We start from the raw sequence: 15,289 nt of genomic DNA on the forward strand, positions 1-15,289 counted from the left end.
TTTTCTAGAGATATACACTAAAAAACTGGTAAGAGGAGGGGTGGACCATTAGAGACTCAAAAGGAAATTTACACATAAGGCAGAGTTATTGTTCAGGGACTAACTGAATATTTTGTATCTGTCTTTACCAAGAAAGGGGACAGTGCAAGCCATTGTGAAAGAGAACTTACTTGACACAGTGAATGAGCGTTTGCCAAAAACAAGAATCACTAAAGTTTCTTTCATAGGACACAGGCGTTGCTGCAAGGCCAACATTGGTTGTTCAATACAAATTGCCTTTGAGATGGTATTAGAAAGGCTGGCGGTACTTAATCATGACATTATTAGGATTGGATCAAATTCATCCAATAATTCTGAGGCAAGTAAGGTGTGGAGGATGGGGAATTGTAGAGGTACTGGCCATAATTTTTCGATCGTCTTTAGAAACGGCAATGGTGCCAGAGGATTGGAGATTTGCAACATTATTCCTCGTGTGTATTGTTATCCATATCTTTAAAGAGTATGTATTCCTTGGTGATTAAGGTGAGCATGTGTGAGTTACCCACTGAAATAACTCCACAGAACACAATATCCTGTCACCAAGTCATCGTTTTAGAGTCCTTGACGTTGATCTAGTTCCCTCAGAGCCAGCTCGCAGAACCTCAGACACTCCTGTTTGGAGACGCTGGTGTTGGACTGGGGTGTACAAAGTTAAAAAAATCACAGAACACCAGGTTATAATCCAACAGGTTTATTTGGAAGCACTAGCTTTTGGAGCACTGCTCCTTCATCAGGTGATTGTGGAGAATAAGATTATAAGACAGAATTTATAGCAAAAGTTTACAGTATGATGTAACTGAAATTACATATTGAAAAAGACCTGGATTGTTTGTTAAGTCTCTCAACTTTTAGAGTGACCATGTTGGTTTCAGTTTAGATTAGATTAGATTAGATTACTTACAGTGTGGAAACAGGCCCTTCGGCCCAACAAGTCCACACCGACCCGCCGAAGCGCAACCCACCCATGCCCCTACATTTACCCCTTTAACCCAACACTACGGGCAATTTAGCATGGCCAATTCACCTGACCTGCACATCTTTGGACTGTGGGAGGAAACCGGAGCACCCAGAGGAAACCCACACAGACACGGGGAGAATGTGCAAACTCCACACAGTCAGTCACCTGAGTCGGGAATTGAACCCGGGTCTCTGGCGCTGTGAGGCAGCAGTGCTAACCACTGTGCCACCATGCCGCCCGGTGTTCTTCTATATGTAAGTTGCAAAACTTTTTTAAAATATTATATTCTCAAGGAACTTTAACAATTGGTGTCATGTCGGCTCAGATAATGTATTGAAGGTGTTAGCTCCCTGTGTGAGGCTGTCTGTGCCACAATGGTCAGACTGAATCTAATCTAAAAAATGGATTTACAGAATCTTACATGGATTCATGGAGTTTTTGAACAAAGTAAAATGTAATTCTGCAAGTACAAATTCATCCCACAAACTTATATGTGTATGTGCATGTGAGTGTGTGCATGTGTGTGTGTGGTGGGGGGGAGCGGGGGTTTTGAGTGTCTGTGAGAGAGTGTCTGTATGTGTGAGTGTAAAGGGCTTTAAGTCTGTGAGAGGGAGTGTATGTGTAAATGCATGAGAGAGGGTCTGCATGAGTGTGTCTATGTCTTTAGGAGAGTGTGTATGTGTGTGTAGAAGTGTCTGTGTGCGTCCGTCTGTCTGTGTGTGTGTCTATAGAGTTCAGTGGTCCGGGACATTCGACCTCGGACCTTCGGGTGACTGTTCTCCAAGGCGGATTTCGGGACAGGCAACAATGAAAAGTGGCCGAGCAGAGGCTGATAGCCAAGTTCAGTATCCATGGGGATGGCCTCAACTGGGACCTTGGGTTCATGTCATACTACAGGTGACCCCATTGCACTACACATACAAACAGACAGACACACAGACAGACAGACACACATTCACGCAGACCCTCTCTCATACACTCACAAATACACTCCCACACACATCCTCTCAACAGACTTAAACCCCTTTACACTCACACTCACACACATACACACACTCTCTCACAGACACTCATAATCATCCCCCCCCCCCCACCCCGCCATACACACACACACCCACATGCAGATAGGGTGTGGGAAAATTTGTACTTGCAGAATTACATTTTACTTTGCTCAAAAACGCCATGAATCCATGTAAGATTCTGTAAATCCATTTTTTAGATTAGAATCAGTCTGACCATTGTAGCACAGACAGCCTCACTTAGGAAGCTAACACCTTCAATACATTATCTGGGCTGACATGACACCAATTGTGACAGTTCCTTGAGAATGTAACTTATAAAAAAAGTTTTGCGATTTACATATGAAAGAACTGAAACCAACACAGTCATTCTAAAAGGTGAGAGACTTAACAAAAAATCGAGGTCTTTTTCAATACTGTAAACTTTTGCTATAAATTCTGTGTCTTACGATCTTATTTTTCACAATCACCAGGAAGCGCTCTGAAAGCTAGTGCTTCCAAGTAAACTTGTTGGATTTTAACCTGGTGTTGTGTGATTTTTAACTGTGTTTGTATATGTCAGCCACGGCTCCCAGATTGGACCAGAGTATGAAGTCCACCTGGCGGACCTCATTACAATAATTATATCCCTCCAACGTTAGGTCCTGAGGACATAAGTCAGTTCTTTTTATTTGTAGCTCTTCCTCAGGCCCTTCTGCATCAGGTCAGGTTCCTCCAACTCTGCCTCTGATGCGGGTGGCGTATAACACACAGCAGCTTGCCTTTTGTGCTCCAAATGTCTTGGAAGAAATTCATTCTCCTCTTCAGGCAGCAAAGGTGCCGAGGTGGCATCTTCTGCCATGTCCACCTCAGGTTCCAAAGTATCTTCCATGCTTGATGGATAGGGAGAGCCCATGGGTTCCAGATCAGTCAGAAAGACAGTCAAGGAGCTAGGCACGTTTTGCTGTTGCACTGTTTGTAAGTTTGCAGCTTTCATATGGTCCATGTGCTTGTTCAGGACCATCACACCTACTGAACTTTGTGCTTCACTGGACCTGACATTATGCCTCTTACCTGTGCAGGGCTATTCCCATGGTTCCTAAGTAAACTTCATCCGCTGAAGTATACTGTCTCTCTTGTGTCTGGCATTGGCCTTCCTGATGCCACTGCACTCTCCTTCACATGTCCGGTAAGATCAGAGTTAACCTGGTGTAGAGTCTTCTCCCCGTTAAACTCTGCTGGAGCTATAGTTGTAGTTGCATAAGGTGTGGTCCTATGATCAAACGGGAACGGGGACATTTCAGCATCCAGTGAAGCTGCAGGCTGTTTCTTTAAGCCTGCCTTCAAAACTTGGACTGATCTTTCTGCCAGATTTGCATATAAATCCTCTTTGCAAGGGATTGGGTATTTATCCAGCTGTGAAAAGCATTTACCATTTATTTAAAATCCCCACAAAGACATATTGACCCATTGGACTGGTTTAATGATTCTTCGCTTTCCAACCTTCTGATTTCTGCCTCTACTTTTGCCAATAAGGTAAATGGCACTGGGTGGGCCTTGCAGAGTCATGGAACAGGTTCCTGGTCAATGTGCAAGTTGAAAATGTGTTGCTGGAAAAGCGCAGCAGGTCAGGCAGCATCCAAGGAGCAGGAGAATCGACATTTCGGGCATGAGCCCTTCTTCAGGAATCATTCCTGAAGAAGAGCTCATGCCCAAAACGTCGATTCTCCTGTTCCTTGGATGCTACCTGACCTGCTGCGCTTTTCCAGCAACACATTTTCAGCTCTGATCTCCAGCATCTGCAGTCCTCACTTCCTCCAATGTGCAACTTGGCCTTGGCTCCTTTGATAGTCATTGAAACATCATGAAAAACTTCCAGATATTTAATTAGGACTTCACTCAGGCAGCTGCTTTCCAATCTAAGAATGTTGAGGCAATCTAGGTGAATCTTTCTCAACCAATTTCACCCTATGAAGCTTGGGCCCAAGACTGTTACTACAATCAGCAGTAACTGAACCAGCTTCTTCTCATAAGAGACCAGAACCGAAGTTGTACCCATAATCTATAAAGATTCTCCAGTACAGGTTCTCAGTCTAGCTGAGGTTTTGCGCAAACATGAGTGTTGGAGTCTAGAGGAATTTTGGTAAAGACCAGTGATACTGATACTGAAGTGGTCACATTAGTATCAATGTCCATTAGAAATGGTTAACCATTTAACTAAACATTATTTTAATTGGTTCTGATTTGGATGTTTCATAAATAATTTAACTGTTCCAAAACCAGATGTAGCTGGCTATTCCAGTTTGTGAACTTTCCTGGATAATGGCCTATGAATTCTCTTCCTCAATTTACGACTAGTTGGACTCTTTTGCAGTCTCGATCTCACATTCTGGCAGCAACTACAATGGCTGGCTTGCTTGCTTGAATTCTGAAGATAATTCTAACTGTTTGGTTGAGGTTTGGTTTTGTTTAGCGGTTTTGGTGTGGGCTGACCAAGAGGCCCTTTGTTCAGGATATGTCCTGAATGTGGCTGTACAATTGCATGCACTCAAGTGATGTTTCACAAGCTCAGTCTGATTAGCGAGGATGCCTACTTCCATTGAAGTATCCGGCAACTCACATTCTCCACCTGCCGCATTTTTGAAGTCTAGCTGGGCTTCAGCCAGTGGGTGTTTCTGCATGGTTACATCATTAATCCCACATATCAAATGGTCTCTCAGCATCTCATTAAGGGACAAACCAAACTCACATGCCTCTGCCAATCATCTTAACCTAATCAAAATTCCAAATATGGATTCCCTGGTTCTCAAATTGCTGAATAAAACTAATAGCATTTCAGAATTAGATGAGGTTAGAGGTTGTAATAGTCCTTAACTAAATGCCTCTTGAGAGGTTTTCATATCTGGTGCCTCAGGGAAGGTTAGGCTCCTAATAACTGAAAAAAACTGCAGGTCCACAAGCTCTCGGGAGAATTAGTCTGATTTTAATCCGTCCCAAAATGGAAAACCTAACACATTCTTTCCATATACTGGGCCCAGTCTTTGATGGTAGGATTGAATGAGTCCAGTTTCCCAAGTAATGGCATGATGCCAGAAATGTTTATCCCAACTGAAAGATAACTGTTGTGAGTGAATTTCTTCAGGAACGTGCCTTTCTCTCAATGCCACTGAAATACTTGCCCAGAGACCGGAATCCCATCACCAAGTCACCCTTTATTTACACATGGAGAATCGACGCTGATCCAGCTCCCTCACAGCCAGCTCTCAGACTGAACAGAACCTTTGACCCTCCTGTTTTTTTTTGTTTTCTTTTTCCCACACTACCACCTAACTGCGAGAGTGCTTATCTTTTCCCCAGCATCCATGTCGTGTGTGTGCAGGTGTGAGACACAGTGAAAAACACAAGGTGTACAAATCTTTTTTTCAATTTCCACCACCAGGAAGCAAAAAAAAACACCCAAGTGGCCAGTGACAAGCAGCGCCCTTCACGTCAAAGGGGACACTCCTGTTTGTTTATTTATTTATTTATTTATTTATTTTTCTTCTCTTTCACTCATGTTTGTTTTTTTTCACCCCCACACTACCGCCTAACTGCGGTACTGCTTATTTTTTTCCTCAGCAGGTGTGAGACACAGTGAAAGACACAAGGTGCACAAATCTTTATTCAAATTTCCACCACCAGGAAGAAAAGAAACACCCAAGTGGCCAGTGACAAGCAGTGACAGTCCTGTTTATTATTTTTTTTAGGAGAGGGTAGGGATTAAATCAAAAGACACACCTGTTTTTTTTTTCTGTTTTTTTTCTACTGCCCTTACACTCCTCTTTTTTTTCCTTTATTTCTTTTTTAATAATTTAACCCCCACACTACCACCTAAGTGCGATAGTGCTTATTTTTTCCCCAGCGTGGTATGTGTGTGCAGGTGTGAGACACAGTGAAAGACACAAAGTGCACAAATCTTTATTCAATTTCCACCACCAGGAAGATAGGAAAACACCCGAGTGGCCAGTGACAAGCACTGCCCTTCACATCAAAGGGCAGTGCTGTGTGATCAAAACAGTGAAGGGGAGGGTAGGGATTAAATCAAAATAGAGTTGGAGGGAGAAATAATGCACTCCACTCCCAGGAGCGCCCACCTCTCCCTGAACAACTCCAGGGTGTTGGTCGACACCGCGTGCTCCTTCTCCAAGGACACCCAGGCTCTAACGTAACCGCGGAAGAGAGGCAGGCAGTCGGCCCTAACGACCCCCTCCACGGCCCGCTGCCTAGACCTGTTAATGGCCAGTTTGGCCAGGCCCAGGAGCAGACCCACAAGGAGGTCTTCAGACCTGCCCTCCCTTCCTCCGTACTGGGTGCCCAAAGATCAGGAGCGTGGGACTGAAGTGCAACCAAAAGCAGAGGAAGAGGTTTTTCAGAAAATCAAAAAGGGAGTGCAAACACCCACACCCAATATACACGTGGTCCACGGACTCCACAGAGCCACAGAACAAGCAGTTGGGCTGGGAGTCCGTGAACCACCGCAACCTGCGGTTGCAAGGGACTGCTGCGTGCAGCACCCTCCACCCCAGATCCCCGAGAGAAAGGGGGAGGACTCCCGCGTAGAGAGCCCTCCACTGGGGATGCCAGTCCTGTTTATTTTTTTTTATTATTTTTTTAAGACATCTGATGGATACATGAATAGGAAGGGCTTAAAGTGTTATGTGCCAAATGCTGGCAAGTGTGACTAAATTAATTTCGGATGTGTGGTTGGCATGGGCGAGTTGGACCAAAAGGTCTGTTTCCATGCTATACAGCTACATGACTCTAAGTTCTTAGGGTGAGCAGAACCCCTGACACTTCTGAGTTTTTTTTTCTTTTTTTAGTGCTTATTTTTTTCCCAAGCACCCATGTTGTGTGTGTGCAGGTGTGAGTCACAATGAAAGACACAAGGTGTATGAATCTTTATTCAAATTTCCACCACCAGGAAGAAAAGAAACACCCGAGTGCCCAGTGACAAGCAGTGTCCTTCACATCAAAGAGCAATGCTGCATGACACTTCTGATTATTTTATTTTTTTTCTTTCTATTTAACCCCCACACTACCACCTCAGTGCGGTAGTGCTTATTTTTTCCCCAGCACCCATTGTGTGTGTGCGCAGGTGTGAGACACAGTGAGAGACACAAGGTGCACAAATCTTTATTCAAATTCCACCACCAGGAAGATAGGAAAACACCCGGGTGGCCAGTAACAAACACTGCCCTTCACATCAAAGGGCAGTGCTGTGTGATCAAAACAGTGAAGGGGAGGATATGAGGTACACCATTTGGACTGAGAAGGGATTACGTGGATAGATTGAAGAAGCTGGGACTTTTCTCCCTAGAGAAGGCTGAGAGAAGACTAGACAGAGATATTGGAGATGAACTGGCATTTAGAGTAATTTGATAGGGTGAAATTGCTCACATTGGTGGAAAGGATGAGAACAAGAGAAAATCAGTAGAAAGTGAACATCAGGTAATACAGGGTCAAAAAAGAAAAATATTTTTGACAAACAATGGTCAGATCTGAGATGTGCTGCTTCAATAATATCTGAAGAGCCCAGTGTTATAGGGTTACTGATGAAATGGAGGGAATTGAGATTAACTGAGTTTTTTTTTGCAGAAACCTTCTGTAACCATTCTGTGATTCTATCGCTCCTTTCTCAATAAAACTGAGACCATTGTTCAGCTGAGTCTGGGGCTTCTTTTCCTCAGCTCATGAGGCTGAACTTCCTCCAATGTTCCCATCAGTCCTGGTGCTGACCTTGCTCATGTTTCAACGTTTTCTCCCATCAAATCCTTTCTGAGCTTATACTGCTCATGAGTCTCATCTCCTCTTCCTTTGAAACAATTTCTATTAAACCACCCACCACCCAACACTCTTGATTATCCCTCACATGAGTACTACTTGTAATTGTTTCCTTATCTCCGATGTTGATGCATCATGTTCAATAATATGAATTCTGACATTGACTGCGAAGCACAATCACCCTTCACCCTACTCACCCCTTCTGCAACCTTTAACACAATCATCCAAATGACAATCAGATAGTTCTACACTGTTGTCCATTCCAGCGTTGCTGCCCTTATATACTTCTACTCTTCACTATCCTAAACATTGCCGGGGCATCTCCAGCATTGTTTGCCCACATTCACACACTCTGTTACCCTAGCATTCCCCAAGGAACTTTCCTGGTTCCTTCCACCTGTTACCCAAGTGACACTTCTGTTGACTTAGAGATGACACCCCACTCTCCTTCTCCAACATGTCTCTCAGGCTTCCCATTACTTCAATCTCAGCATGCTACTTACCCAATATTCAATCTTGGTTGAGCCATCATTTACTCCAGTTAAATATGGAGCAAAATAAAGCCATTGCCTTCAACCCAGAAAGATGGTTGACCTAAGTTCAGGAAATCAGGGTGTTGAAGCACTTTGGATAGAAATAAGAAATGAAAAAGGCAAGAAGTCATTTGTGGGAGTGGTATAAGAGTAACCACATGGTAGCCTGGAGTGTAATGGAAAAAGTAATGGTGGCTTATCAGAAAGATATAGGTAAAAATCATGAGGGATTTCAAGCTATACATAAAGGAAAAAAATATATGGACAAATATAGCCTAGCTGAGGAATTCCTAGAATGTTTACCCGATAGTCTTTTAGAACAGCCAACGAGATAGTAAGCGAATATAAAAACAGAATACTGTGGATGCTGGAACTTTGAGATACAAACCTAAAGTGATGGAGAAACACAACAAATCTGATTGCATCTGTGGAAAGAGAAACAAAGTGAACATTTGAGTATGATATGATCCTTCTTCAGTCTCAAAGTATTAAATCTTTTAATCTCTGCATAGAAGCTGCCCGTCCTTCTTGTTTTTTTTTCCCAGCGCTTTCTTTTTTTATTATTAGAGAGCAGGCTATACCGAACCTGTGTTGTAAAACAAGATAGGACAAATTAATGACCTTATAGTGAAGGGGCAAATCGGTCACAGTGGCTATAGTATGATTGAATCTTACATGCTGTTTGAGGGAGAGAAGTTTGGGTTCAAGATTAGTACTTTAAATTTAAATAAGGACAAGTATGAGGACATGAAAACAGAGCTAGCTAAAAGGAGTAGCAAGGCAACTTAAAGGATAGGTTAACAGAGATGACATGGTAGATATGGAATGGGACATTTCAGAAAACACAGAATAAATGCATTCCAACAAAAAGAAAATTTCAAAGCCAACAGAAATGTAATTTCAAAGGAGAAGATCCATTATCCAGACTTAACTAAAAAGGTTAAAGCTAGTGCCAAACTTAAAGAGAAAAGATAAACAAAGGTAAGTGTAAGGTTAGAAGATAGGAAAGAATATAGAAAAGACAGCAAAGAATTACTGAAACCATAATGAGAGAAATATTAGAATTTGAGAGAAAATGAGCTAGAAATATAAAAACAAATCATAAGAGTTTCTAGAGATATCTATTGAAAGGATGGACTTAATCAAGTGAAGGTTGATCCTACAAAAAGTGCACCTGGGGAGTTAACAATGGAAAATAATCGTATGATAGATGAATGAAACAGATATTTTGTATCTGTGTGGTATGGAGGGTGTTAGTTATGAAGCGAGGCTGAGTAGATTAGGATTATTTTCATTAGAAAGAATGAGGTGGAGGGGGGACCTGATTGAGGCCTACAAAATCATGAGAGGTATAGAGAGGGTGGATAGCAAGAAATGTTTTTCCCAGAATGAGAGACTAAATTACTAGGGGTCACGAGTTCAAGGTGAGAAGGGAAAACTTTAAGGGAGATACATGGAAAGTTCTTTACGCAGAGGGTGGCGGATGCCTGGAACATGTTACCAGTGGAGGTGGTAGAGGTGGGCACGATAGCTTCTTCAAAGATGTATTTAGACAGATATATGAATGATCAGGGAGTAGAGGGATACTGATCTTTAGAAAATAGGCGACAGTGTGCAGGATGCAAGTAACATCTCAAAGATAGCTATAAATCAGGAAATGAAAGTATTGGGGGAACTCAAAAAAATTGTAATTGTCAGAGAAGTAGAACTAAGTAGTTTGTTGGAGCTGCAGGCTAATTGACTCTGATGGATTCTATCTTGGGGTCATTAAAGAAAAAGCTGATGAGGTTCATGATGTACTGTTTGCAATTCTCCACAATTCCCTAGATTTGGGAAAAATTCCATTTGTTTATAAAGTAACAAATATAACTCCTTCAATCAACAAGTATGGGGAGACATAAATCTATTGAAGTTCTTTGAGGTGGTAACATACGCAGTGGATAAGGATGAACCCATAGATGTATTGTACTTCAATTTCCAAAAGGCATTCGATAAGGTGCCACATCAAAAGTTATTGCAGTGCACGTAGTAACAGGCTGGTATGGATGAAGATTGGCTAGCTAATAGAAAGCATAGAGTAGTCATGAACAGGTGATTTTCTTGTTGCAAGATGTAATGAGTGGTGTACCACTGGGATTATTGCTGGAGCCTCAACTTTTGACAATGTATCTAAATGAAGGGACCAAATGAATAGTAGCTTTGGTTTAAGATGGGTTGGAAAGTAAGTTGTGAAAAAGGAGGCTACAAAACTAAATATAGATTAGTTAAGTATATCAGTAAATATATGGCAAAATGAGTTTGATGTGAAGAGATGTGAAGTTGGTAGAAAGAATTAAAAAAGCACCTTATTTAATTGCTGAGAGATTGCTGAGCTCTGAGTTGCAGAGCTGGGTGCAAGATTCACAATAGACTAGTGCGTGGATATAGAAAATAATTAGGAAAGCCAATGCAATATTATCATTTCTTGCAAGAGGAATTGAATACAAAAATAGGAAGGTTATGCTTCAGTTGCATTGGTGAGACAAGATTGTCAATTCTTTGTGAAGTATTTCTAAGGCAAAAGGAGACAGATTCTCCATGAACAAGGAGTGAAACATGATCAGGGATCAGTGGGAATTTGGAATAATCTGATTAACCATGATCCGATTGAAAGGTGGAGCAGGTTTGATGGTCTGAGTGGCTACTTCGGCATCTTATTCATATGGGGTTCATATGAGACAAAATTTGAACCTTTGCTATTGATTCTAGCTCCCTCCCCAGGCACTTCTGTCACCTTGATCCTGACTGTTCAGGATCGACATGTCCTATTTGAAATTCAACAATCCTCAATGATCCTAATGTTCTTCTGCATAGAATTGGAAATGTTGCAACTTTCAATTTATTAGCACCTATCAGGGAGGCAGGATCAGAAATAAATGGATGCTAAGGCAAAGAGGCTCTCCCAGGTGGCCTGCTGTCCTTTACCCCCTGTAAAGCTCAGCTCACCATGCACTCTATTACCTGGACCTAACATATACCGAAGTCAATACTTCTTCTTTCATCAGACATGGGCATTGCTGGCAAGGCCAGTACCTTTTTGTCCATTCCCTAATGGTCATTGAAATGAAAGCTTTGGAGGTCATTTCAGAGGGCAGTTATGATTGCTTTGGAATGGAGTCACATGTTGGATAGGTTGGCAAATTTGTTTCTGTAAAGGGCAAATGGGCTTTTCCATTAAACTGATAACATTGTGGTTCCCATCACTGAAACTATCTTTCAGTATTTTTAATGGTATTGAAGTTCCATCAGCTGCTGTGGTGCAGTTTGAACCTGTATCTCCAGAACGTTAGCCTGAGCCGAGTGGTATCACCACCAGGCCAGCATCACCTTCTAGCTGCCCATCATTCCCTTCAATGCTCACCTCTGTTAGCTCCCAAATTCATAATGGCCTCCCCAGTCTTGAACTCAGTAATTGGCTCACACCAACTCTTTGTTCCTACAATTCTGATCTTTTGTTAGCACCCTTCCAAGGCCCTGCACAGCAAAAACCGCCATTCAGTAGCTTCCTGATATCGCCTTCATTGGTTTAACATTCAGTATTTCTGGTCCAGGCTTTGGAAAGAGTGAGAAGATATTTCCTTTGTGGAAATGGCCAAAGGAAATGGTAGATGTTAAGCTGCCTACTCCCAACAGAGGCAAGTAAAGCAAGTTAAAAAGAGTCATTTTTCCTCTGTTCACCACTGGACATGGAAAGCTGACTGAGTTAAGGGAAGCTTGGACTATTTTAAATAATGATGCAGTCGCTGTGTTTTCACAGAAGTGGGAAACATTTGCTCAGTGTTGGTGTCCTTGATTTTGAAGATGCTGTTTTTTGGGGTTCATGTATCATCACTGTTTAATCTAGGAGTGTTAGCTCTGACACTGACTCCCCCTCCAGGCTCTTCGGCAACAGGTCACTGTAGGCTACAGCACTCCTTCCCTTCAGTCAAGTCCGCAAACTTTATCTTTGGTTTGGACCTCATACAGAGACCTGAACTGATGTAGATTTTTTACTGGCTGTCTATCTGTTCACACGCTTTGAGAGAGAGTTCTTCGGTTATTCCTGCCAGATTTCAAGTAGAACCTGCACTTTGGTTTTACAGTCAACAATGCAAACCTTAAGTAGGCCTTCACATCAGGTTGCACCATGTGATTGCATGACTTTAAGATTAGGACCTTTGAATTATGTGGTGTTTAAATGACAGATTCCCTAGTGTGGAAACAGGCTTTTCAGCCTAACAAGTCCACACCGACACGCCAAAGAGCAACCCACCCAGACCCATTCCCCTACATTTACCCCCGACATCTAACGCTATGGGCAATTTAGCATGACCAATTCATCAAACCTACACATCATTGGACTGTGGGAGGAAACCAGAGCACCCAGAGGAAACTCACGCAGACACGGGGAGAATGTGCAAACTCCACACAGACAGTTGCCCGGGGCAGGAATTGAACCCAGGTCCCTGGTGCTGTGAGGCAGCAGTGCTAACCACTGTGCCGCCCAATTACTTTGTCCTCCCTAACATTCAGGCAGAGTATTTGTCTTTGAGCTCAAGACTGCAGTTAGACAGTTTCTATAATTTTTCTAATGCCAGATTTCTCATCAATTTAATGGAGCTACAGACCAAGTAAAATTGAGCTACTGCTGACAAATTCAAACAAAATTGAACCCAGTCTCACTGAAGCTCACATTTCTCTGAGAATACTTGATAGGTTTGACCCTGTGCCCCTTGTTAAAGGGTGGAACAAATGGTCATTACCTCTTTAGCTTTAATTAGGCAGCATCTGTTTCCTGTTTTAATTTGCTAAACATGTAGTAAACACTTGATCATAAGCTTCTACTTTCTGAGGCATCTGCTTGGGGGGTGATAAGGAAACAGCTGATTTCAACTTCCTGTCCCAGCTCACTATAGACTGTCAGCACAGTTGTAACCCTGACACGAAGGCCTCTGTGTATAGGCTTTTCTCAATTGCAGGTATCTCTGTGGTGGAAAGGCTGAAGCATATGAATAGCTTTCACTTGTGTTTACCCTTAATTCTTGTACGGACAGTTTATCTTAAGCAAATAAGACATCTACAAATCAGTAAGGAACTGAAAAGCAGCTGTGACTGTGAATTGTTTTGCAAATGTGATTCAAACTCACAACTCAACGGTATCAATGTATTGTGATTATTCTTCTGGAATGTACTGGCACTTTTAGCTCACAGTTGTTAATGCACAACTGATACTTCAATTACCTTCAGTGAAAAGAGCTTATTGTATGTTGGTGACACTAGGGATGTCTCACACTGGAGACTGAAAGGATCAGCACTAGGGGAGTGCCGCAATGTCAGAGGCTCAGTGCTGTACTGTCTGAGGCTCTTTCACACTTAATCAGTAAGTTGTTGTCTACCAGCCCAGTTAAAGATCCTGTGGCACAATTTGAGGACAAACAGGTGAGCTTCCCCCTGCTACTCTGGTCTAATATGTAAACCAATTGATTTTTTTTTTTAACCAATTAATGTTAAGATATACCACTTGGATTTCAACCCAAGTGTCTAGCCTGGAATTAGGGGAAAGTACCATTTGGTCACAAGCCCTAGTTGGTTATTGTTTATTCCTAACTGCAAATTGATTATCAGTATATTTATCTCTTTCTTGGTTGTTGATATTGCACAAATGAATTGCTGTTGCCTTCCTATGTTTCAAGAGGATTTTATTAGCAGTTGTGTTTTGGAAGCTTGAGGTTGTGTTCAAAAATTATGAAGTTCAGGTCTGGCAGCATCTGTGGAGAGAAATCAGTTAATGTTTCTGGTTGTGACCTTCCTTCAGGTTTCTCTTTGTTTCCTCAGGATATGGGGTTCCAGATTCCAACCTATTCAAGTCAATGCCACTCTACTGCAGTATTGTACTGTGAGAGATTGTGTCCACTTAGTACATTTGAACAGGCTGATTAAAATAGCTGAGACACCTATCCATAGAGGTTGGTACCTGAATGTGGATCATCTTGGGTAGAAGTAGGGACACTTTCTTTGCACCACAAATGTCCAGCCCTCCTGGTATTTTGATCAATATTCTTTCAGGTCTTAATTTTGCCAATTTATGATCCTGCTCAATAACGATTGCTTAAACAACTGAAGGGATTATTAATTGCACAGTTGACTGTGAGGACCCATTAATGAGCAGTTACCTTTGCAAACATAACAAGTGATTTTCTTTTATATATCCATATAATGTTTTATTTTTGCATTACTAAATCACCTGTCTGTCTTACATCTATAAACCACCACCAATAAAACACCCATGTTTTCAATAGATTAACTTACATGTAAAGCCTGTTAAGGGATTGACAGTGATTGTATCTCCAATGTGATTAATTCACAGTGAAGACCAACATTGGGGAAATAAATGCACATTCTTTTCTGTTAAAGATAATTGACCCCTTCATTCAATAAAAGCTGACTTTCTTTGAAAGAGTCATTTGGACAAAGGAATATGTCTGACAAATTCTGTCTGAGTTTCTTGTCATGTTAAATTATCATCTAACTCTTTGCCTTTGTTGAAGTTCTTACTACACACATACTGACCAGTCATTATGGATTGTATAAGGTTTCTGTTGATGAAGTGCACAATGCAGTGTGTTTTAATAGGAAAAATGGCTGGGCTTCTTAATGATAACTGATCTATACCATCCAGAACAGTTAATCCAACATCAAATTCAACCTCCTTTTAATAGAGAAACTAATGTACAGTCACAACTGGAATGGGCAAATCCCCAATAGCTTCTGCACAAAGTACGCACCACCCAACAGGTCAACCACCAGACCTCTTGCATTCACCCTTCAACTTTGCGACAAGCACTTCAGCTGCAATGTTGACTGGCCTCACTAAACCATTAGCCTCTAATTCAAGTTCTATCGGCAAGTGATGGTGCAATGTA

This window comes from Chiloscyllium plagiosum, unplaced genomic scaffold, assembly GCF_037043375.1.
Source record: "Chiloscyllium plagiosum isolate Xiang-an unplaced genomic scaffold, Cpla_swu_hap1 HiC_scaffold_29, whole genome shotgun sequence".
NCBI lineage: Eukaryota > Metazoa > Chordata > Chondrichthyes > Orectolobiformes > Hemiscylliidae > Chiloscyllium > Chiloscyllium plagiosum.